This window comes from Molossus molossus, unplaced genomic scaffold (genome assembly GCF_014108415.1).
Source record: "Molossus molossus isolate mMolMol1 unplaced genomic scaffold, mMolMol1.p scaffold_m16_p_21, whole genome shotgun sequence".
Classification (NCBI taxonomy): Eukaryota; Metazoa; Chordata; class Mammalia; order Chiroptera; family Molossidae; genus Molossus; species Molossus molossus.
This window is the reverse complement of record NW_023425357.1, coordinates 18,045,827-18,067,826: the sequence shown is the minus strand read 5'-3', so window position 1 is coordinate 18,067,826 and position 22,000 is coordinate 18,045,827. Positions and strand designations below refer to the sequence as shown.

Sequence of the window (22,000 nt, the reverse complement as noted above, 5' to 3'; positions counted from 1 at the left end):
GATCCAGTCCCAAGGCCTGGCCAATCCCAGATAAGCCCCAGGTGTGTTCACAGGTGGCTGATATCCCATCCACCTGGGACCATAGGGTGGGTTTGGGGTGGCCCATTTCAGGTAGGCTGGAGGGTGCAGCTGCAAGAGCCTGGGCTGGCCAGAATGGGGCGGGGATCCTCCCTGGGGTGGGGTGGGGGCTCTGGCCCTGCAGACCAGGGAGTCGGGCAGCACCCACTGAGGCAACCTCCACCAGCACCTCCTGAGGGGCCTATTCAGACGCACATGCCTACCTCCCCCCATTTCTGACTAAGCAGGTGTGGGGTGGGCCTGAGAATCTGTGTTTCCATCAGTGTCCCAGGGTAAGCCTACAGTGGCTTGGGGTCCCATTCAGGTTGGTCTGGGAGGGGGGGTCTTCCAGGAGGCACTGGGTGGCAGGAATCTCTTTTTAACCATCTCCTGGCCCTGAGCAATTCCTGAGAGCAGCCAGGCTGGAGACATGGTCAATATCGGGCTGTTCTAGACCTGGCGCCACAAAGCAGGACCTAGAGGAAAGGCCCCTGATTGAACCTGACCAGCCTCACACACCTGGGCCTTCTTTGCAGGTGGAGGGGGGAGAACATGGGCCTCCCCCTAAGGGTCAGCCAGGGCCCTGGTAGGACACAAGACGTGGGAGCGGTGGCCAGGATTTCAGGTGGCCCAGCTGCTCGGGCGGTGGAGCTGGGCGTTCTCGACCTGTTACACGGAAGTGCAGCCCACCCTGCCCTGCGCTCGTCTTGCTAACGCAGGTGGGGTCTCCCCCAGGGCCAGGGGATAGCGAGGCAGAACCACTGTCGAGCGCAATACCCCTTAGCAGTCACTATGTGATTACAGTTCTTCCCCCCTCTGCTCTCCCCCAGTCTCCCCCCACCCCAAGGGCCCCCCATGATCAGGGCAGATGCTTAGACACTCACGTGTGTGTGGGGTGGCCTGCCTCTGGGGATGGTGATTAATAACGCTGACAAGTGCCATTTACCATTATCTCATGCTCAATACTGTGCAAACCTCCCTTCATCTCCCCCTGCCTCCCCTTCACGGAGGAGACGCCCACCTGTCCGCAGCACTGGGAGGGGCTCTCAGCCCTCCACACTCCACGGCCCTGCGGGGGGAGAGTGAAACCCCTTCCCTGCTGGGCCCCATGGGGGGAAGCAGCCAGAATCAGCAGCCACCCAGCCGCGCAGCACCTGCTGTCCACTCAGCTGCAGCCGCTGGCCTCCCTCCCATCGGGCACCCTGCTCCCCCTTCCCCACAGCCAGCCTGTCAGGAGGCTGATGGCTGGGCACACGTGCATCACAGCTGTGGGGCCCGTCAACACCATGCCTGGCTGCAGGGCCGGTGGCCAGTCCCCGGTGACAACCAAAGAAGGCAAGCGTGGCTGGCCGCCGTGGGCCTTGGGCCACCTCTAAGGGTGCAGGCTGTCCTGGCCAGCCCTTCATCTGACCAGGCCACCCCAGGGCAGGCGGTGCCACCAGGATGCTTGGAAGGGTGTTTCGGATGCCAACCTGGGACACGGGACTCAGGGCCTGTTCTGATTTCCCAAAGCCCTTCCACACTGGGGCTTGGCAGGAGCCTGAGAGATGGAACAGACCAGAAAAGCAGACACAGGAAAACCCCACTGGGGAGAAGTGGGAGGACCCTGCCAGGGCCACCTCAATGAACGGACATTCCTTACACGGTGCGTGTAACCTCAGTGGTTAGGGAGAGGCAGAGCAAGGGTCCAGGCAGAACCAGCTCGACACGTCACACTATCTCCACAGCCCCTGAGAAACGGGCTCTGGATACACTCATCCCTCGAAGCCTGCTGGACTGGAGGATGGAGCAGGCAGAGCCCCACTGGAGCAGGAAAGGAAAGGGGGCAGGCCCAAGGCCATCCATGTAGGAGGCAGGTCTTGCTCTCGGCACTGGACAGTCATCATTCCCTTTATTCTCACCAAACCCTGTTTTGCAGGCACAGAGAGGTACAGTAATTTGCCCAAGGGCACACAGCAAGTATGGGTGCATCCCTGCAGAGTCACATGGGTCTGCAGGGTTTCAAAGCCTTGATTGTCACCAAACAGGCACCCTGCTCCTTTTATTTTTTCATTTTATTTAAAAAAAATTTTTTTTTCTTTATTGATTTTAGAGAGAGAGGAAGTGAGAAGGAGAGAGAGATAAAAACATCGATGAGAGAGAACATCAACTGGCCGCCTCCTGCATGACCCCCACTGGGGAATCAGGCCCACAACCTGGGCGTGTGTCCTGACTGGGAATCGAACCGGCGACCTCTTGGTGCATGGGTCCACGCTCAACCACTGAGCCACACCGGCCGGACTACCCTTCTCCTTTTAGAAGAGGCATCAAGTCTGGGATTCAAACCCAGGTTGACTGAGACTGCAGGGTGGGGCACCTCTGTTGTCCCACCTCCCACCTGGATCACAGGTGTACCATATGGGACCTCATGAGTCTTTCTTGAATCTTGCTTGAGCCCTGGTTCTATTCCCTTCTGGCTATGTGACCTAGGGCAAGTCACCTCACCTCTCTGAACCTCTCTACTCTTCTATAAGGGGGTGATGGCGAGCACCTTCCACCGGGCAGCTGGGAGGTCAGATGAGATCAGGCGAAGGGTCTGCACAGTGAGCACTCAGCGAATTTGGCAGATTTATAGAGCAACTCATGCCTGGGTCCCTGCTCTCAAGCACCGAGGAGAGGTGGTGTGGAGATGGTGAGGAACAGCATTTGTGGTCAAGGAACAGAGAATGCAAAGGCCAGAGGTGAGAGTGTCCGGGGCCTCTAGTTGTGCAGAAAATCGGGACGGAAGGTCAGCTGGGGCCAGCTGGCGAGTGCAGACTGACTGCCTGGCAGTGGGAGCCACGGAAGGCTCTGCACAGCAGCTGGGGCAGGACTTGGTGTGCACACTGTTTCTCTGGCCTAAATCCCTTCGGCAGCTCCCATGCACAGGGATGGACCAGGCCTCGCCAGGCTTGTGTGGCCTGAGGGCAAATGCAGGAGCCTTTCTAGGCTCCAAGAAGCCACTAGACAGGCAGCCCGTTCTCCCAGTGCTGGCTTCCTGCCCCGCCCCCTTCAAGGCCTCCTGCTGAGCAAAGGCTGCTCCTGGACGCCCCAGGCCCACTGGGAGGCTCAGACCCCCAGCAGCTCTCATAGGACCTCCCTGCCCACGGTAGCCAAGTGCAGGGACAACCAGGAGGGACCCTGTGCTCATAACCCAGTGAGGCCAGGAGCTGGTCAGGGCCTGGGGGGGAATGAGGAGTGCAGGGGAAGGGCCCCACTGTTGGATGCTGGGTGCCAGCGAGGGGATACAGTCCGCTTCCTACCGAGGCTGCCGAGGGTACCAGCATGAGTCGGCTCAGATGCTGCCGAGGTACCAGCAAGTCCAGACCACCACCCAGACACCTGGGCCAGCCCCATGAGACACGCTTCCCCTCCCTCCTCCTCCTCCCCCCTCTCGGTCCCCCCACCCTCCAGCGTCCACTCTCAGGCGTCCTCAGACCCAGGCGGAGCTAGGCCCGTGCCCTGCGTGTCCACCCAGCATCTCGGTGAATGCTCACAGCCTCCCAGAAAGCACTGTCAGGACCCAGGCACTGGCTCCTGAAGGTCGCATCAGACCCCTGAGCGGGCACTGTCCCCTGTGCCCACCAGGCTTCTGTTTCCCCGGCTTCCATTCTGGGGTCATCTTGGTGCTCTCAGTACCCATGAACCCTCAACCCCAAAGTGGGGCTCTCTACGAACATGCCCCATTTTTAGGGCGCCCTGATTCGGCAGGTCTGGGGTAGGGCCCAGGCAGCTGGATGTATGTCTTAACTTTTTTCTCGTAAGATGAACATGTAACAGCTGCCTCCGTGCAGGGCTCACCAGGTGTCCCGCACGCATCAGCTCACCCACCTCTCAGCTCAGTAGAAGCAAAGCAACCCCAGCACTGCTTTTATGAGGGAGCCCATATTCCAGCTGCGGGCCCCACTGTACCTTCACAGCACGCGGCAGACCCCACTATCAGGCCCACTGTAGCTGGGGAAACAGGCTCAGAGAGGGCAAGGGACTTGCTCAGGGTCTCAGAGCCTGACAGCAGGGCCTGGGCCCCGGGCGTCCATAGCCCCTCCAGCTCCCTCGCAGCACAGTCACTGGGGAGACTGGAAAGGTCAATTACCAGGCCAGCTGGGCTCAGACCCAGTGCCGCTTGGACGCCACGTGGGCCAACCGGAGCACGGAAAGTGCAGCCACCTGGGGTTTGGGGTTGGGGCAGGAGGTCCATCACTGCTCTGAGTCAGTGCGTGGTTTCCCAGGTGGCCCGACTCTGGACAGGTGAGCACAAGGCCCGTCCTCCCCAGTGCATGGGGCTCTCTCCGGATCTCCGAGCACCCGGGAAGGAGAAATGAGACCCAGCCACCAGGGTCCCCCGCCTCTCCCAGCCCTGTCCGCAGCCTGGGGGCAAAGCCAGTGTTGGTGACAGCCCCAGGACCCTGGCTGACACGGGCACCCTGGTTCTTTCTTTCTAGATGTCCTGTCAGGCCAGCTGTGCAAGTGTAGACACCTGCCTTAGTGAGACGAGGGTCAACCTTGCAGGAGCTCGGAGCCTTGTCACCTGACACTAGGGGTCCCGTCAGCCCTCCTGAGGTCCTGCACCGTGTCACAGACAGAATAGGGGCCCCTTACCCTGTGGTCCCGGTTCAGAGGTGGGCAGTTGGGAGGCGAGGGGCCCACAGCACCAGGGAGCCCCAACATGCACAGACAGGGACATTCACTCTGTCTCGGGACTGGTCAGCTGACTTGTGTAGCCTTTGCACAACCCTTGGAGGCAGAGGGTGCCCCTCTCCGTCTTACACACGGGGAAGCCGAGGCACAGAGAGGCTCGGGGACCTGCCTAGCTCACACAGCTGACATGGACCTGGTGTCTCACCCACCTGCCCACCATGCCCGCTGCTCAAGGTGCCTTTCCTCTCTCAGTTGCTCATCTTCTGTCTGTCTGTCCCCCACCCCCCACAGCGGCTTTCTTTGTTGTCTTTCCCACCATGGATCCTCAGGGGATGGGGGCCTACTGGCCGCTGAGTGGCCGGTGTCCTGATATCAGTCTGAGTGTGCAGGAGCTGATTCACAAGGTCCTGGTGAGCCAGAGGGGAGGGGAGACAGCGGCGCCCTGTGCTCTCCGGCCCCTGGGATCTGGGCTTCCTCCTCCAGCCCCACTTTGAGGGCTCCCCACCCCCCCGCCGGGCTGCTCCCAGCACTAAAGAACATTCCCAGACCCCGTGCGCCCAGGGCTCGTGGGACACCCTGTGTCTTTCCCAGACGGCGTATCCAGTTCCCAGCTAAATGTCACTAATCCATCGACAGAGGAAGCAGCTCTCCAAGGCCAGGCAGAGTCGGTGGGAAAGAACACGGAATGTGCCGGAACAAGCCACCCCATCCATCACTGTCTGTGTCTGCCGATGGTTCCCAGCCCACACGGCCTGGCTGAGAACTGGCCACAGACCAGGGCTCCCAGCCCTGGGTTCTAGAACCCTCTGAAGGAGGACCTGCTAGCATCAGCACAGCTCAGTTTCCTAGCTCCGTCCTCCTTGAACCCACACTGCTGCCGAAATAATAAGCCCCTGCTTTGATACCTATAGTCCGATTTCTGTTGATACCTCATTCGACCCTCACAAAAGCTATGAGATATAGGAAGGTGGCAGGTCACGACAGGTAACCTGCTGCAGGGTCTCTGCCCCAACAGGTACTGACGGGTAACAACAGGTAATCTCAGCTGTTGCTGCCTCAGGCCCTTTGCACAGGTACTGACAGGTAACAAAGCCAGCCCCCTGCATGAACCACCTCATCTTGTCCCACAGCAAGCCTATGAGGTGAGCAGATGAGGGAACGGAAGGTACAGGGTGGGGAAGACTTGAAGCCAGGCTGTCTGGCCCCAGAGGCCACTCTTTTTGGGGGTCTTGGGACAAACTCCCATGTGGAAACTGAACATGTACTGCTCCTGGGGCCTGGCTGTCCTGGGGTGGATGCAGCTCCACCCTAGACCCCTTTCTGGGACCTGACCTGCAGGCAGGGGTTGCTGAGGTCTGTGGGAGGGGCCCTGAAGGTTTCAGCCCCCCATCAAGTTCCCGGCATAACAAAGAGGCTGGTCTCAGAAGTATTGAGTGTATGAGCAGAAGGCTTTTCCAGGGCGCCAGGCAAGCAGGGAGCTTGGGGTGGGGGCCCTGCACCTGAGGAAGAACACGCGGAACAGCGGGCTTGGCGGGGACTCTGGGCATGCTGCCTCCAGCCTCAGTTTCCACATCGGCAGGCAGGGGTAAGGAGAGAGCACCGAACGTGCACGAAACAGCCACTGGCGGTCTCGCCCACGTGAGGAACAAAGGAAACCAACGCTGGAACAGTTGTCCAACTACGTCCTTTTACATCTCGCAGATGCTGCATCTTCTCTGTAGAGAAAGTGCAGACAAATGAAAGAGAAAGAGCCCCCCTGCGAGGCTGTCTGGCCAAGACCCCCCTCCCCACAGCCTCCACAACCAGGTGAGACTGACGAGCCGTAGCCACCGTACCCCTATCCCCCCCATCCTGAAAGGTGACAGTTCCGCAGGTACCCGGGTAGGGGGCAGAGCCAGGAACTGGGCACCAGTCTCCGAATTCCCAGCTTCTGCCTCTATGGGCAGCAGGCCACCACCTGAAACTCCTGCCAAGGTAAACCCGCCGCTTCACTTGCTTGGGAACCAGAGTGGTAAGCACCCTCAAAGGCACGTTTCCTAAGACGGGTAAAGATGGCTGGCTGCCTTGCACCTCAGCGGGTGCCCTGGGAGCCCACATGGTCCTTTGTGACTGGCTGCCCCTCTGCCCTCACCTCCCACACTCCCCCCTTGCGTGCTGAGCTGCGCCTGCCTCAGGCCTTGGCCCTGGCCTCCCCATTGCCAAGAGTCCCTTTCCCTGGGGACCCGGAGGTCTGCTTGCATGTTCCATGACTTTGCCCAAATGCAAAACCGAGCCCAGGACAGCACCAGGCACACAGCAGGTGTTCCATAAACACAGCTGAATTATGGCCAAGAGGATCCAGGTGACAGTCCATCAGCAGGAGATTGTTCCAGGCTTCTCGACCCCACAGGCGTCCTTGTAGCAGATGTGAGGTCTGACCCCCCTGCCTCAAAGTCCACTCCTAAATACTGCCACCTCCCCAGCTGTGTGGCAACGTCCTGACCCAGGTGGGCATCTGGGGTCGGAGGTCAGGGGTCCATCCGAGACCACAGCTCAGTGAGGCTGCCTGGCTGAGTGTGACTCCTAGACACTGCTGTGCCCTGCCAGGACTGTCGCCCATTTGGGGGCCCACTGTTCATTCACAGACCTCCTATTACAATGGCCCTGGGCCCCTTCTAATTAGAAGTAACCCCTGACCCCGCTATAAGCCTGTCACCAAACTCATGGAAGAGACAGAAAGCGTGAGTGTGTTTGAGAAGTCAGGCCAAGCAGTACAGTGAGTTCACACATGCGCCAGGGTGTCCCTCGTGGGCAGCACCTGCTAGAAGACCTAACAGAGCTCGTGGTGCCGGAGCAGCGCAGTGAGCACCGCGTGCCAGGTTGGGGGCGGCCATCGGGGAGCGGCGAGCAGTTCTGGGAGGGGTGGAGCCAGGTCCCCCGGTTTACGGAACAGTCCCCCCGAGTGCTCGGGGTCCACGGGTCCCTCTGTATCCACATGACGGGTGGATGTTCTATCTGGCTCACTCGGTCCCAGGCAGGCTCTCTGGCCTCACAACCGTGGGTCATTGGAAGCTGAGAGACAGGGTGGTGCAGGGACGTTCTTTCATCGAAGGGCCATGCCAGGAGGGCCCCACCACTGGGAAGACCCCAAGCACCCTGTACGGGCTGCTGTGCGGGGCCCGGAGAGGCTGCACTACCAGTCCCCGGAGTGGCTGGAATTCAAGATGCAAACAGGGGTGCGGTGAGGGTGGGTGCAGATCCCTCTCGTGGAGGAGGGGGCATTTGAACCTCCAGACCTTTGCTTAGACAGCTCTGGCCTCTAGAGCGCCCACCTTCCTCCCCTCAAGGCCTTCCTAAAGGGTGGGTGGGGGCTTCTCTCTGGGCCCTCTGGTCCACCCACAGCTCCTGGAGCCTGGGGGGTCTCAATTAAGCCACGTGATCTCCCCACTGAGAGCAAACTTCTTGGCGGGGGTGGGGCACCCTGACTCTTCTGGACTTTCTTGATGGGAATAAACAGAGGAAAAAGTTAGACCAGACCCCTAGGCAGCAGCCATGTCTCAGAGGGGTCTGTGACCAAAGATGACAGGGGGCTCCCAGGCTGGGGCAGTGGTGAAGGGATGTGGAGGGGCTGCCTGTGTTCAGGGCAAACCCAGGACACTGGTGCCCCCTACAGCCAGATGGGCGGGTCTGACCTGAGGGACCCACCGCCCACCCTCCATCCCCCAAGGCCAATGTCAGGGGGACACTCATCTTTGATCCCAACCTCAGCAAAGCAGGGGATTTTGGGGGTGGCGCAGCCTAATGAGTCCCAGGCGCTGGAACTTGAGTCGCTTCCCACATCTGGTTTCTATTAAGGCCTCCACCACCCGATGAATAAGTAATAATATAAAAACACAAGGATTAGTATTTTCCCTTCCAATGGACCAGGCGGGCCTTCTGCCCGGCCCTTCCCAGTCCTTGGAGCCTGACGGGGTGGGCTGTCCCTCTGCCTGCCCCAGCCCTTCCCACAACACAGCACTGAGCCACCCCCGGGGCCTGGCTCCAGGGACCCGACCCCCAGGCCCGTGGGTGATGACTGCAGGTCACCATGGCAACAGCGTTGGCCCAAGCGTCAGGAAACCTGGGTCCCCATCCCGCTCTGTGACCAACCACGGTGAACTTGGGGAAATTACCCCAGCTTGCCTCTGAGCCTCAGCTGACCCACTGGTAAAGTGGGGCCCATAACGCTGCTTCTTGGGGTGTGGTGGTCTTAGACAAGGAACCCAGAAGGGCTTCATGAACTGGAAACCACATGGCTCTGGCCATCAGGGGCAGGTTCCGCTTGGCCTTCCTCCTCACCCACCTCAGTCTCTCGGCCGCAACGCCAGCGGCTTTTCCACTCTGGGCCTGAGTTCTCGCTGTAGAATGGGGATGGGAAGAGACCCCACCCCACAGAGCAAAGGAAGGGCCAATGCGCTGATACACAGAATGCGTCCAGCATGCACAAGGCACAGAGGACCCTGCTGTGGGGTCCCAGAAGGAAGGGTCTGTCCTTTGCACATGTGCACAACTTCGATTTTACATAGTCTCTCTTTTTTTTTATCCTCACCTGAGGACAGTTTTGCATTTATCTTCAGACAGAGCGGGAGGGAGAGAGGGAGAGAGAGAAACATCGACACGAGAGAGACTCATCAACTGGTTGCCACCCACACGACCCCATCCGGGTCCAGGGACAGACTGCAACTGAGGTACGTGCCCTTAGTGGGAACCGAACCCGGGTCTCTCCGGTCCGCGGGCCGATGCTCTAACTGCTGAGCCAAACCGGCCAGGGCCATAGTCTCTCTTTTATTTTATTTTATTTATTTTTTATCCTCACCTGAGGACATTTTTGCATTTTTTTGTTCAGACAGAGCGGGAGGGAGAGAGAGGAAGAGAGAGAGAGAGAAACATCGATGTGAATGGACACATCGAGTGGTTGCCACCCGCACGACCAACCAGGGCCGGGGACAAACTGCAACCGAGGTACATGCCCTTAGCGGGAACCGAACCCGGGTCTCTCTGTACCGCAGGCTGACGCTCTAACCGCTGAGCCAAACTGGCCAGGGCCATAGTCTCTCTTTTAAAATCTGAAAGAAACCCCTCTCTCATTCAACTCTCCTGATAAAGCCCTGAGGTGTTAAGGCCCCGAGTTATAGATGAGGAAACCAAGACACAAATCAGTGATGCCCCATGTCACACGGCCATCCCACAGCAGACCCCATGTGTCCAGCTCAAAGGGTGACACCCCCATGTGGGGGCAGAGCTTGCCTCTCACTGTGGATGTGCTCGGAGCCTGCCCAGAGGGGTGACAGCTTCTGCCCAATGGTAAGAGAGCCCACAGGAGAATGTCCCAGGGGCACAGTGAAGCCCCTCGCAGCTACAGGGGGGACACTCTGCAGGGGCGGGGCTGCCTCGCCATCATAAGCAGGAGTCCGTGACATCTGTCAGTGGTGAAGGAGCCAGGATGCCTGGGTGGGAAGGTCCCTTCTACCTTTGAGATGCTAAAAACTGGGCCAGATCCAATCTCACCAGAATTCCCCTCCTATTGGGCCCACCACCCCTTCGAAACGGAAAAGGCACAACCCTACACACCTATAAAAGCCTGGGGCTCATCAAAGAAGCTGGGAAAATGGGGCAAAAGTGATGGGTGACAGGTGGACCGAGCGGACCCGCCACACTTCCCGTGTCTGTGTGCTATAGTGGCTCCTGCCCAGCAGGCGCTCTGGCCCGGCTCGGAGCCGCTGCACCTGCCGGGATGCTTCCCCAGCATCTTCGCAAGGCTGTCTCCTCATTATTCAGGGCTAGGCTCCAACGTCTCTCCTCAGAGCAGCCTGCCCGGCTCGCCCGAGTCAGAGCTGCCCCACCCGTGCTTCCTGCTACGCCACCCATTTTATCCGCTTCGGGGCACTTGTCAGCACCTGTAATCAATCACTGGCTATGTTGGTCCTCGTGTCCACTGCCTGTCTTCCCAATGACACGGTCTTGCTTTCTGTGCACTGGCTCCAGGCAGAGCCCAGAACAGTCGCCTGACACTCAGTAGGTGCTCCGTGAAAGCTTGTTGGCGGACCACTGAAGAGTGTGCGTCCCACAATGCCCTCTGCTGCTCTGGACCCATCCGTGCACATTTGAGAGCTCGTCTCACTGTGGCTTGGGTCAAGACCTGTGTCCCTGCCAGGGGCCCCTGCAAGCAGCTCCCCCATGTATAAGTGGGAAGGATACCCACCCCTTCATGTGTATCTGAGGACCCAGGAGCTGTTTGGAGCCCATCCCCCAGCAATGGAGCTTGGTTATGGCCACTAAGATCCCTCCACCTGTGAGGAGGAGGCATCGCAAAGTGGCCTCAATTCTTTGCTCTTCCTGCCCATGCGCCTTGCAATGTGACTGCAGCCCTACCCTCCAGAGACAGAGTTGCTTCCTGCCCTTGGATCAGCTGGCCCTGGGACACTGTGCGGCCAATAGAATGTGGTGGAAGTGATGTCAGCCAACTATGAGCCTGGACACACAGAGGCTGGAGGGTGAGACATGCAAGGGGCAGTTGGCCCAGTTGGCTGAGCTGAGGCCCCATTCGTGGGGGGGATCCAATCCCAATTGACAGAGCTGCTGATCAGAAATCCACAGCTGACCACAGTCCCCAGAGCAAGCCCAGCCAGCACCAGAACTACTGCAATGAGCCTGCCTAAACTGCCACCCCAAATAGCACCATGAGCCAGATAACGGTGGTTGTTTTAAGCCACTATGTTTTGGGGGTGGTTTGTTACACAGCAGCAGCTAACTGATATATTTTGGTATTTAGAATGACGACATATTGGAGCTGGAAGGGAGCTTAGAGACCAACCCATCAGAACACACAGATAGCAAACTGAAGTTGAATCAGGGCCTCCTGCCTCTTGGCTCCCCGCTCCTCCTGTGGTGGTGGCTTGGCCTGGACAAGCAAATCCACCTTAGGGATCATGTTCGAAGGACACCATCAGGATGCCTGCCAGCAGTTACCTACAAGGAAGTTCACCACAGCATTGTTCAAGAGAGTGAAAAATGGAACAAATAAGATGATCCCAATAGAAGCCATGTTAAATAAACTCTCTGGTCAATGCCATACTACAGAGTCTTCAAAATTATCTGTAGGTAAATTCACCTTGGAAACTTTTTCTGTGTCTACTAGCCTGAACTATCACACACCCCACGGCATAGTGGTTTTACTCCTAGGCCCAGAACCAACAGATGTGCAAACACATGTAAGGTAGCAGCAAGAAATAAGTGTTTATCAGCCACCTTGTCACAAAGGCCCAAAGAGAAGCCATCCAAATGCCCATCAAGGGTTAAAGGGTCACGAGCCATGGCAGATCCACATGGTGGAATACTATATAGCAAGGAAAAAGGACATGTAAAACCACATGCACCAACATGGATGCATTTCACAAATATGTAGCTGAGTGGTTGACACCAGACCCCAAAGAGCACATGTCATTTAGCACATGCTATTTCCATCTGTATGAAGTTCAGAAACAGGCAAACTGGTCTGTGGTGTCAGAGTCAGGATGACGGTTCCTCTGACTAAGGGTGACTGGGAGGGGATCAGGGCCTGGGGGCAGGGCAGGTAAAGTTTGTTATCTAAAACACTTTATGAAGTTCAAGCTGCACACTTTTCTGTGTGTGCGTGTGTGTGTGTGTGTGATTATTTCAAATACCCACTTACCAGCAAAAATGATACCATGATGGATAGAATACTATCTAATTATATGGAAAAGTGACCCATGAGTGAAAATCAAAAGAGGTGACAAAAGCATGTAATTCCGTCGTATATGCACAGAAAAACGACAAGAAATGAACTGTGACCTTGGTTCCTGGTTAGAAAGTGTGTCAGAGCCATTATGTTCTTGCTGGTGTCTTCGAGAAGAGTCTGGGGTTTTGGCTGGGCCGACTGACTGCTGATGCCCCAGCCCACTGGACATGAGCCCCGTGGGTGGTTCTGGAGTCCGGTCTGCTGCGGCATTCTGGCACTGAGCGAAGAGTTAAAGGTGGGGGAGGGTGGAGAGCTCAAAGAGCTGGAATGAAAACCTTCCCTGCTCTCCAAAGGGCGGCAAACACGATCCAGATGTCAGGCCTGCTCACCCTGTAGCTAGCACACAAAGGAAGCACATTCCTCACCCAGCTGCTGGGGCTGAGAGCCACGGGGGGAGGCACCCCGACATCTGGGCCCCTGCTGCAGAAAGGGGGGGCTGCCAGGCTGGGGGCGGGGCAGCGAAAGTAGGGGACGTCCTCCTCTCCCAGCACCAGCCCTGGCACCCCGGAGTCCCCGTTCATCCTCCCACATACATTGCCACCAAGGGGAAGTGGCCCATCTGCAGACTGGTGCACCTCGCTGACTGTGAATGGCTATGACAGAGAATGTGGTGGTGTGGCTGCCTGGGTGGGTAGGCACAGGGGGTGTAGGTATATATAGAGAGATAAGTGGGTAAGTAGGAGACAGAAGGACAGATAGGTAAATGGATGGGTTGGTGGGTGGATGATGGATTGGATGGATGATGGGTGGGTGGATGGATATATGATGGGTGGATGGATGGAGGAATGGGTGGATACATTTCTGAACGGATGGATGGGTGGATGTGTGGGTGGATGATGGCTTGATGGATAGATGGTGGGTAGGTGGGTGGTTGGATGGGTAGGTGGATAGACAGAGGAGTAGATGTGTGGATGAGGAGATGGACGGTGGTCTGACCCTAGTGTGATAGAGGCGAGTCCCTCCCCAGGGGCTCAAAGGTGGGGGTGGGGGTGGAGAGAGGCTACTACACAGTTGTGCAGTGGTGGGAAGAGCCCACTTTGGGACAAACCCGAGATCAGCTCCTGACCTCGTCTGTTAGGTGGCCATGGGCAAGCCTCCTTGCTTCTCCAAGCTTTGGTCTCCTTGTCTGTACACTGTGGATGATGGTGTGAGGATTCAGTAAGAGCCTGTTAAGTGAACACCCCACAACTGCTTTGCACTCACGTGCGCGCACACACACACACACACACTCTCCCACACAGCTAGCTAGGACATGTTGGTTGAGGGCTGGGGACTCCAGGAGAGTGCTCCATCTTGCTCGGGGGGATTCAGCAAAAGCCTTGGAGTAAAGGACACCTACACTGAGATTTGAACAGAAGAAGAATCCAATGATAGTTTGTCCCCCACCATGGGCTGCGACAGAGGGACAGCATATGTAGAGCATGAGTGTGTGTATGTGTGCGTGTGTGTGTGTGGTGTCTGCTTGTGCATTTCCTATAGGGCGGGGGTGTGACTCCAAGAAAGGTTGCAAGACAGCCCTGGGGTAGTTAAAAGGTGATCTAACACACACACAGTATCTCTAGGAGGAGGCAGACACTGCGCCTGGGAAGAAGAGGGACGCTTCTCTCCGCAGTCCCTTCTAACCCTCTTGAACCACGTCCTGGATTTCGTTCCGAAGTGCTCGCTGCCCACCAGCACGGTGCACCCGCCACCCAAGAAGGAGACAGTAACAACAGATAACAGGTGGATAACTACAACCCGTCCTATAAGTTAGTAAACACACATTAATGCAGCTTACTTATTTTAAAAGAGGAACTGAGGAAATCTAAGCTACTCATGGGGCCATGGAGGTGCGTCTGGGTCTGCCCCCTGAGCTCAAGTGGGAAGTCCTAGAGACAGCCGCAGGCACACCCTGGGCCAGGGTTCAAATGTCAGAGAAGCTTCCAGAAGAGGTGATGTTGTGGCTGGGTCCTGACGGCTGTCAAGTGCGCACACCTGAAGAAAGGCTGAGGGGAAGGGCATCTCCAGCAGAGGGCACAGCTCAGCCAAAGGCACAGCACAAACTAGAAGTATCAGGAACAAACTAGAAGTATCAAGTTCTGTCCACAGGTGAGGGGGGAGGGGCAGGGAGGTGGAGGGAGGGGCAGGGAGGCCAGGGGGGACGGTCCAGCTGGTCGGCGCTGTGCTGGGGCTGGAACCAAGACGAGCCACACGGATTTCCCTTTGCCGGCAATGAGGCGCCACTTAGGCTTAACCAATTCCCAAAATGTTTTCATTGTTTAAAAAACGTGCAAATTGGCTGCATATCACCTTGAACTCCCCAGAGAAACGCTGCCAAATTTTAAAATAATGCCGTTCCTATGAATGCTAAATAATAATTAGGGGCTGGAGGTTTCTCCTGTACGCGTTTCTCCTCCATGCCAGGGGGTCCTCCTGCCGGCCGCGGAAGGGCCGCCCTCATGACCTGTGCGGGTCCCGTTCACCGGTGACGTGTACCCGTGCACCACAAACATCGGTGGGGGGTCCCAAGGACACAGCAACTTTTCTGAGCATCCTGTCCTCCCCTGAAGGGTGGGGACACAATCCCTTGATGACAGGGCCTGAGGGACAGCGAAAGCCCTCAAATAAAAGCGGCTGAAATGGGATTTTAGAAATAACCTCCTGGGCAAGGCAGGGATGTGACAAGGCAGTTTGGGCTGGTTTTGTCCCCAGGGTCATCCCTAACCTTTTACTTCTCCACATTCTTTTTTTTTTTTATCCTCACCCGAGGACATTTTTGCATTTCTCTTCAGATAGAGCAGGAGAGAGACAGGGGGAAAGAGAGAGAGAAACATCAACGTGAGAGAGACACATCGAGTGGCTGCCACCCACATAACCCCAACTGGGGCCGGGGACAAACTGCAACCGAGGTATGCGCCCTTAGCGGGAACCGAACCCTGGTCTCTCTGGTCCACGGGCCGATGCTCTAACCGCTGAGCCAAACCGGCCAGGGCCCCCTCCACGTTCTTAAGGATGACCTGCGGGCTGGTGTGACTGATATTCGGCAAGAGTCGGCCCCATGTGGCAGTGTCCTGAGGCCTCCCCACAGGGAGCACCCTGCAGATCGAGCACCTGAAAAGGGGCAGGCCTGGGGTTCTCTTTCACCCTCACCCGGAGGGGTACGCACACCCAGCTGCCTCTCTGTGACCTCTCAGTTATCAGACACTGAAGGCACGACCCGGGCCCTGACCCCAAACACCAGGGACAGAGCCAGACCCACGGAAAGACCCTACCACTTCGGGGCCTAGGCCCCACCGCCCTGTTATCACAAGTGGTCCTCCTGCCTCCCCGTCATGGGGGCTGCTGGGAAAGCTCACGCTTCCATTGGCAGAAACGGGTGAAGGCAGGAGCACAGGCCCTCCAGGGGACCAGCCCTCGCTGGGGGCTTTTCAGCTAAGTCATTATTGAGGTCAAAGCTCACCACATGGAGCCCATTACTGTCCTCACTTCCCAGAGCCCAGAGAGGTCCCGATCCTCACTGAAGTCACACAGGACTGGTACAGGGCTTGAGTTCCCACGGACACCACAGGCACCGCCGGCCCTAGCATGCGGCTCGCCTCTGCTGAGATCCACGGCTGCAGTGATCTATGATTTAACGCCAGCAGCGCGGGAGAGGTCTGGAGTCAGAGTGGCCTCATACCGCCTCTGGGGTGGCTGCTGCTGACTCTTCGGGTCTTCTCAGCTTGGAGCTCTGGAGCACTACCTTCCCAGGGCTTTTCTCTCTGGTGGGTTCCAGAACGTTCCATCTGCTTGCCCCAGGGACCATCAAAACGTCCCAGAAATTCCAATTGTATGTCACCCAAAGGGCACTGCCCAGGCTCCCCCGCTGCAGGTGGTGCCGAGTCTCAGGAGCACCCACATCCCCAGCTTCTGGGGCAGAGTGTTCGCTGTGTACCTTGGGCCACACTGCTCACCTGTGTCACCTCTCACAAGATACCCACCATTTACCCTACTCTTAGAGAGGTCAGCAACATGTCCTGGCCAGGACTGCCACCGTCGCATCGGAAAAACCCTCTCCTGGCCACGCTCCCCCAGCAGAGAAAGAGACATGGGGCGAGCAAAAGGGCCCCCGCTCTGCCAGTCCTCAGACCCGGCGTCACCTCTGTTGACCGTTCTCACGGATCCTTCCAGATACCTCTGTGCAGATACAATCCTGTGTGTGTTTACCTTTAAGAAAAGGCAAACAAAGGTGCCTACAAGTCAGACGCCTCTGTTATCAGCATTTCCCTGGCTTGACGTGTCTCTTCCAGGCGGTCTGGAGGCTGTGCTCGGTGTCCTCACCTGCATGACAGGGGTCATTCTCTCTTCCCTTGAGTGTTAACAGGAGAATCGGAGTAACTGCACATGCAACGATCCCCGCTGCAGCCAGGCACACAGCGAGGGCCGAATGAGTGCCCATCGACCAAGGGCAACTCCCTGGGCACTGGCTTCCTCCAGGGCCCTCCTCGGAGCTCTCCACGCAGAGGGGCTCGGCTGTCCTACCCCGGAACTCAGGTGGTGAAAGGGATGGAGCCTGCACAGACAGGGCAGGCCAGGCCCCAGGCCCTCCGTGCTCACTCAGCACATAGACACCTGATACACCTCCTTGGCCACAGCGAAGCTCTGAGCCGGTGCGGACTGAGTGTCTGACGGTGTTTGTGTGGCAGGCAGTCAGACAGACATGAGCAGAACAAGGATGCTGGGCCAGGTACAGAAGGTCACCAGGGCAGAAAGCCTCGGGCGCCTAGCAACGGGCAAAACTGGGAAAACAAGGACCTGACCTCCAGGGTGACCTTTCCTCCCTTAGCATATCCCTGGTCATGTGGTTTGGACCTTCCCCTGACCTTTCCTTCCCTGGCATGTTGCTACTGGTGCAGGTCAGACCCCCTTAGAAGGGGAACAAACAAGGGAGCCGGAGAACAGCCCTTACGCATTAAGCCCCCAGGGCAATGACGTTCTGACCCACATCAATACGTCCAGGCCTCAGTTTCAGCTCCAGGCCCAGCAAAACGGCAAAACCAGACAAATGATGCCATTGCCGACCTCAGGACCAGATGTATGACTAATGACCCCTGCCCTCTACCCCCTCAGTAGAGACCATGACACTGGAAGGACACACTTGGAAAACTGATGAATATTCTATTGGGAACCTCCTCTGAGACCTCCAGATAAATACCCTCAAAACGGAGGACCCAGCAAGGCCCTCTATGGAGCATGCCCACGCCGTTCCCCACCCACTCACCCCAGGTGCATTCTCCTTTATTGATTTGAGAGAGAGAGAGGAAAGGAGAGAGAGAGAGAGAGATAGAAACATCGATGAGAGAGAACACTGATTGGCCGCCTCCTGCATGCCCCCCACTGGGGATCTGGCCCACAACCTGGGCACGTGCCCTGACCGGGAATCAAACCGGCGACCTCTTGGTGCATGGGTCGACGCTCAACCACTGAGCCACACCGACCAGACAGGGCCCTTCTTTGCCTCTATAACCTGTCTCCTGGGCCTATTTCTTCCACGGCTCACTTCTTCTATCTCTGTGACTTTCTAAATTAACTTTGTCTTATAGTTTGAGTCTTGACACTGAATTCTTTCTTAGCCAGAACTCAAGTACCGAGGTTGCTGAACCGAGGCCCGGTCGGACTCCACTGGTCTAACAACTGGTGCCGTTTCTGCCACCAACAGGTGTTCTAGGCCTGCACTATGCATCGTGGTCACCACGAGCAACGTGGCCATGTGCGAGATGGAAAAACATAGTGACAACTGCAGGTGTGGCAACACCAAACCACCAAAACTGCGGTGGAAAAAGGAAGCCTTCCCCTTCCCACCCAGAAGGGCACCGAACTTGGCAGGACAGGGGCCCTGCCCTTCCCCAGCCCTGCTGGCGTCCCCACAACCTGGGAACAACACCTCCTTTCTCTGAATTTAAGAAAAACAGCCTCCTCTGGAAGCAAAGCTTTTAAACAGATGTTTCCTCTTGGCCTGAACCACCCACACCTCCCCCAGCCGGGCCTCCCCTCCAGGCGGGGCCAGCTCGGCTCTCCTGCGAGGCAAGGCGCAGGGGAGACCACATGATTTCAGTTCTTTTTCAGAAGGGGGAGGAAAATATTAAAAAAACGTGTTTTACAAGCCTGCCTTTGCCATTGTTTATGTAAACAGGTAAATTGTTTCCTGCCTCAATTAAAAACATCTGCCACATAAATGAATACCAATTAACTCATCCTGTTTTTAATTACTCTGTTAATTACACGCAGGCAGCAGAAAGGATGGCTGGAGTAGAGAAGCCGAGTGCCATCCCTCCCCCCCCAGCTTGGCAAGGATCCTGAATGTGTCTGGCTCCTGGAGGATGAGGGTGGCAGGGAGGTGGTGGCACCGAGCCAGCCAGGATTCCCCGAATCGGGACTGCCGCCGGGGCCCCTCCTGCTAGGGTCCTCCTGCGCAGAGGGCCAGTGGTCAAGGGTGTCCTGTGTCCTGGCTCACGCCAGGGAGGGTGGAGCCCCGCTCTTGGATGCCCTTTCTGCCCCGCCTCTTCCTGCCCCTCAGCCTCCTCCAGCCCCAAGACTCCACCTTTAGGCCCTGTTGTCACTGGAGAGGAAGGAGGGACCTTAAGGGTGTCCCACTTATGTCCTGGACACATTTTGTTCGGGCAGGAAGGCAGCTGGAGGGACGGAGCCTGGATCTCACCCAGGAAGGCCTGCCTCAGAGGAGAGGGAGCAGAGTCTCCCCTGAAGAGCACCGCGACTCAGTGAGCACCTGCTGAGTGCCCAGAGCCTTGCACGTGGCTGCAGGCCTCCCGGGAAGCATCCTTATCCACCCCCCCCTCGCCGGCCTGTCATGTGGCTTCTCCTTCCCCTCAGACTTCACTGGGTTTGCAATGTCACAGCCTCTTCTGCTGCTTCCCCGTCAGCCAGCCCGGGGGCATGCAGGAGGTGCTCAGCACATGCTCACTAAGTGGAACAGGCAACCTCACCCATGAACCCTCCCTGAGGACACGTCATTATTCCCACTTATGCAGAGGCCAGGAGGGTCACGTCACCCGTGCCTGCTGGAGCAGGGCTTGAACTGCAATTCCAGGGCTTGTCATCTATATCACAGTGGGCTAAACGCACGTGCCCACATTGTCCCAGGGAGTCAGGTATGGGATGGACCCTCGAGTCTGCAAGTCAGACAGATCCTAGGGGACCACACTTTGGGCAGTGGGGCTCCACATCCACGCCCCAGGTCTCCCCTTCCAGAGGCCTCTCCCAGTCCCAGGATCGTACATCCTGCCTCCCACAGGCACGTGTGGTTGTCGGACACTCTCCCCATCTTTGCCCTCAGGTTTCCACGGCTAATAGGCGCTGAAATGATCAGAGCTGGCTGGGGCTCAGAGCCCATCCAACCAGAGGAGCTAATAGGTTTTCGCTCGGATGCAAGTCCGATCGAACAGGGCACCAGAGCTGCTCTGGAAGAAGGATGCTGCCTCAGGCAGGCTCAAAGAAAAGGAGTGTGTGATCAATTAGTGATGTCTGCCACCACCAAGCGCGTGGGCAGAGATCGATTAGCCATGTCTGCCACAGGCATCAGATTAACAGCATGAAAAGGCACCCACACATTGGCGCATTAAGATCTAGTCCACCCCTCACTTTGCAGATGGAAAACGTGAGGCTCACGGTGTTCTAACAGTCTGCTTCTTCAACTACCTGTGGGTGTCTGCTCAGGGGGCCATCTGTGCCCTCTCTGAGGGATGGGTCAACCATACACAAATGAACAGGCCAGAGTCCATCCCACACCTGTCCCCTGGGCAAATCCCTTCCACAGACTGCTTGCATCCCTTAGACACCAGCTGCGAGTCCCCACCTGAAATCTTCTCCTGATGTTGCAGTGAGGAGAGGGAACAGCCAATGCTAAGTGGCCAACAAAAGATCAACTCATTGAATCCTCCCAACAGCCCTGTGAGATCATTCTGTTACGTAACGGATGAAAAAGGAAAACATCTTACACTCCCATCTTACAGATGGGACAACCAAGGCACAGAGAGGTGAAGTAACTGCCCAAGGCACACAGCTGGGGAGGCCAGAGTGGGGTTCTTACCCAGTCAGTGCAGCTCCGCAGGGACCCCAGCTGGAGCTCACACCACTGCCTGGACCCACTGTGGTCTCTCCAAACATCCAGTCTTCCCAATTTGGCAAATGGGGAGAGAGGGACCTCGAGGAGCCTCATAACATGCCCCTGACGATGTGGACTGGCTGCAGACTGGTGAGGGGTGGGCGTGACTTTTGGGTTTGAAGTCAGGTGTCCATTCACTGTCTGGCCAGTGGGTACCTTTGCATGGCTGGGCTTGAATTCTCCTCGTGAAATGGGGGGACCCTCACCCTCTGCCTTGAAGCGTGGATAGGAGGATTATAGGGCTTCCTACAGGCCTCTCTGCTCCCTGCCTGCCTCCCCTTCTAGGCAGGACACCGAGCTGAATTCCTGCATGTTGCCTGGTGGTTTCCTGAGCCGCGGTGGGCACACCCTACCCGTGGCTGCGCCCTGAGACCTACATGGGGCGGGAGCCTAGTTCAGACCTTCTGCAATGCACATTTCCTTTCAACACCCACCGGCCACCGTAAGGGTCGGGGACATTTCTCTGGGGCCTTTTAACCAATTTGAACAGTAAAGCAACCTAATAGCAGTCAAGTCATCAAGGGGGGGGGGGCTCCCCAGCAGCACATCGGGGCCCTGGGCCTGTTGGAGCAGGAGTCCTGGGCCGGCTCCCCCTGCCCCCCGACAAAGCCAGAGCCGTGTCCATGCCCAGGAGGCTCTGTGAGGAGAAGCCAGGAAGCAGAACCCACCCCAAGGCCTGTCCTTTGGGTGAGAGACACCCCCTGGCAGTCCCACAGCCCTGGGTGGTCCAGGCCTCAGGGAGGCCTCCGCACTTGCAGGGAGGAGCCCAGAGAGCTCACTGGTTGGGACTTCAGATTGGAGATGGCTGCAGGGAAACCTGCAAGGATCTCGGACCCAGCAGCTCCCTCGCCTGGGATCTGAGTACCAAGGGGTCAAGGGCCAGGCAGGGGCTCATGGGGGTGGACCCAGAGTCAAGGGCTGGGCTCCACCCCCGAGAGGTCACGTCTGCTGTGGAGAGGCCACATCGCCAGGTTTGAACCCCAGTGACCTTGGGCCAAGACTTCACCTCTCTGCGTGAATGACCCCACGCAGGGAATCACCTGTTGAATGAATGAATGAGGGGTGGCTGACCTCACTGAACCCTGAAGGTGGGGCCTCCTCCCACCCAGCTAGACATTTCTCATTCAAAGTCGAAGAAGGATGTTTTCCATCCCCTCAAGGGTGACATGGACAGAGGGACAGTCCTGGGGGGGGACCAGAAGCCACTGGTCAGTGAGTGCTCACTGTGGTCAAGCCCGGGGCTCAGAGTCCACACACTATACCAGCCCTTAGGCAGAATCTCGGGGCGGATTCCAAGGGGCAGAGCGAGGGCAGGTGCCTGCCTGGGGGCACACAGTGGGGCCTCACCCACGAGCCCTCACCTCCCTGGC

At 57.4% G+C, this 22,000-nt stretch overlaps 1 protein-coding gene across 1 annotated transcript in view; it reads right to left on the bottom strand.

Moving 5' to 3' along the window:
* CBFA2T3 (CBFA2/RUNX1 partner transcriptional co-repressor 3) overlaps positions 1-22,000 on the bottom strand; it is a 60,607-nt gene that overhangs the window by 21,756 nt on the left and 16,851 nt on the right. The window lies entirely within an intron of this gene.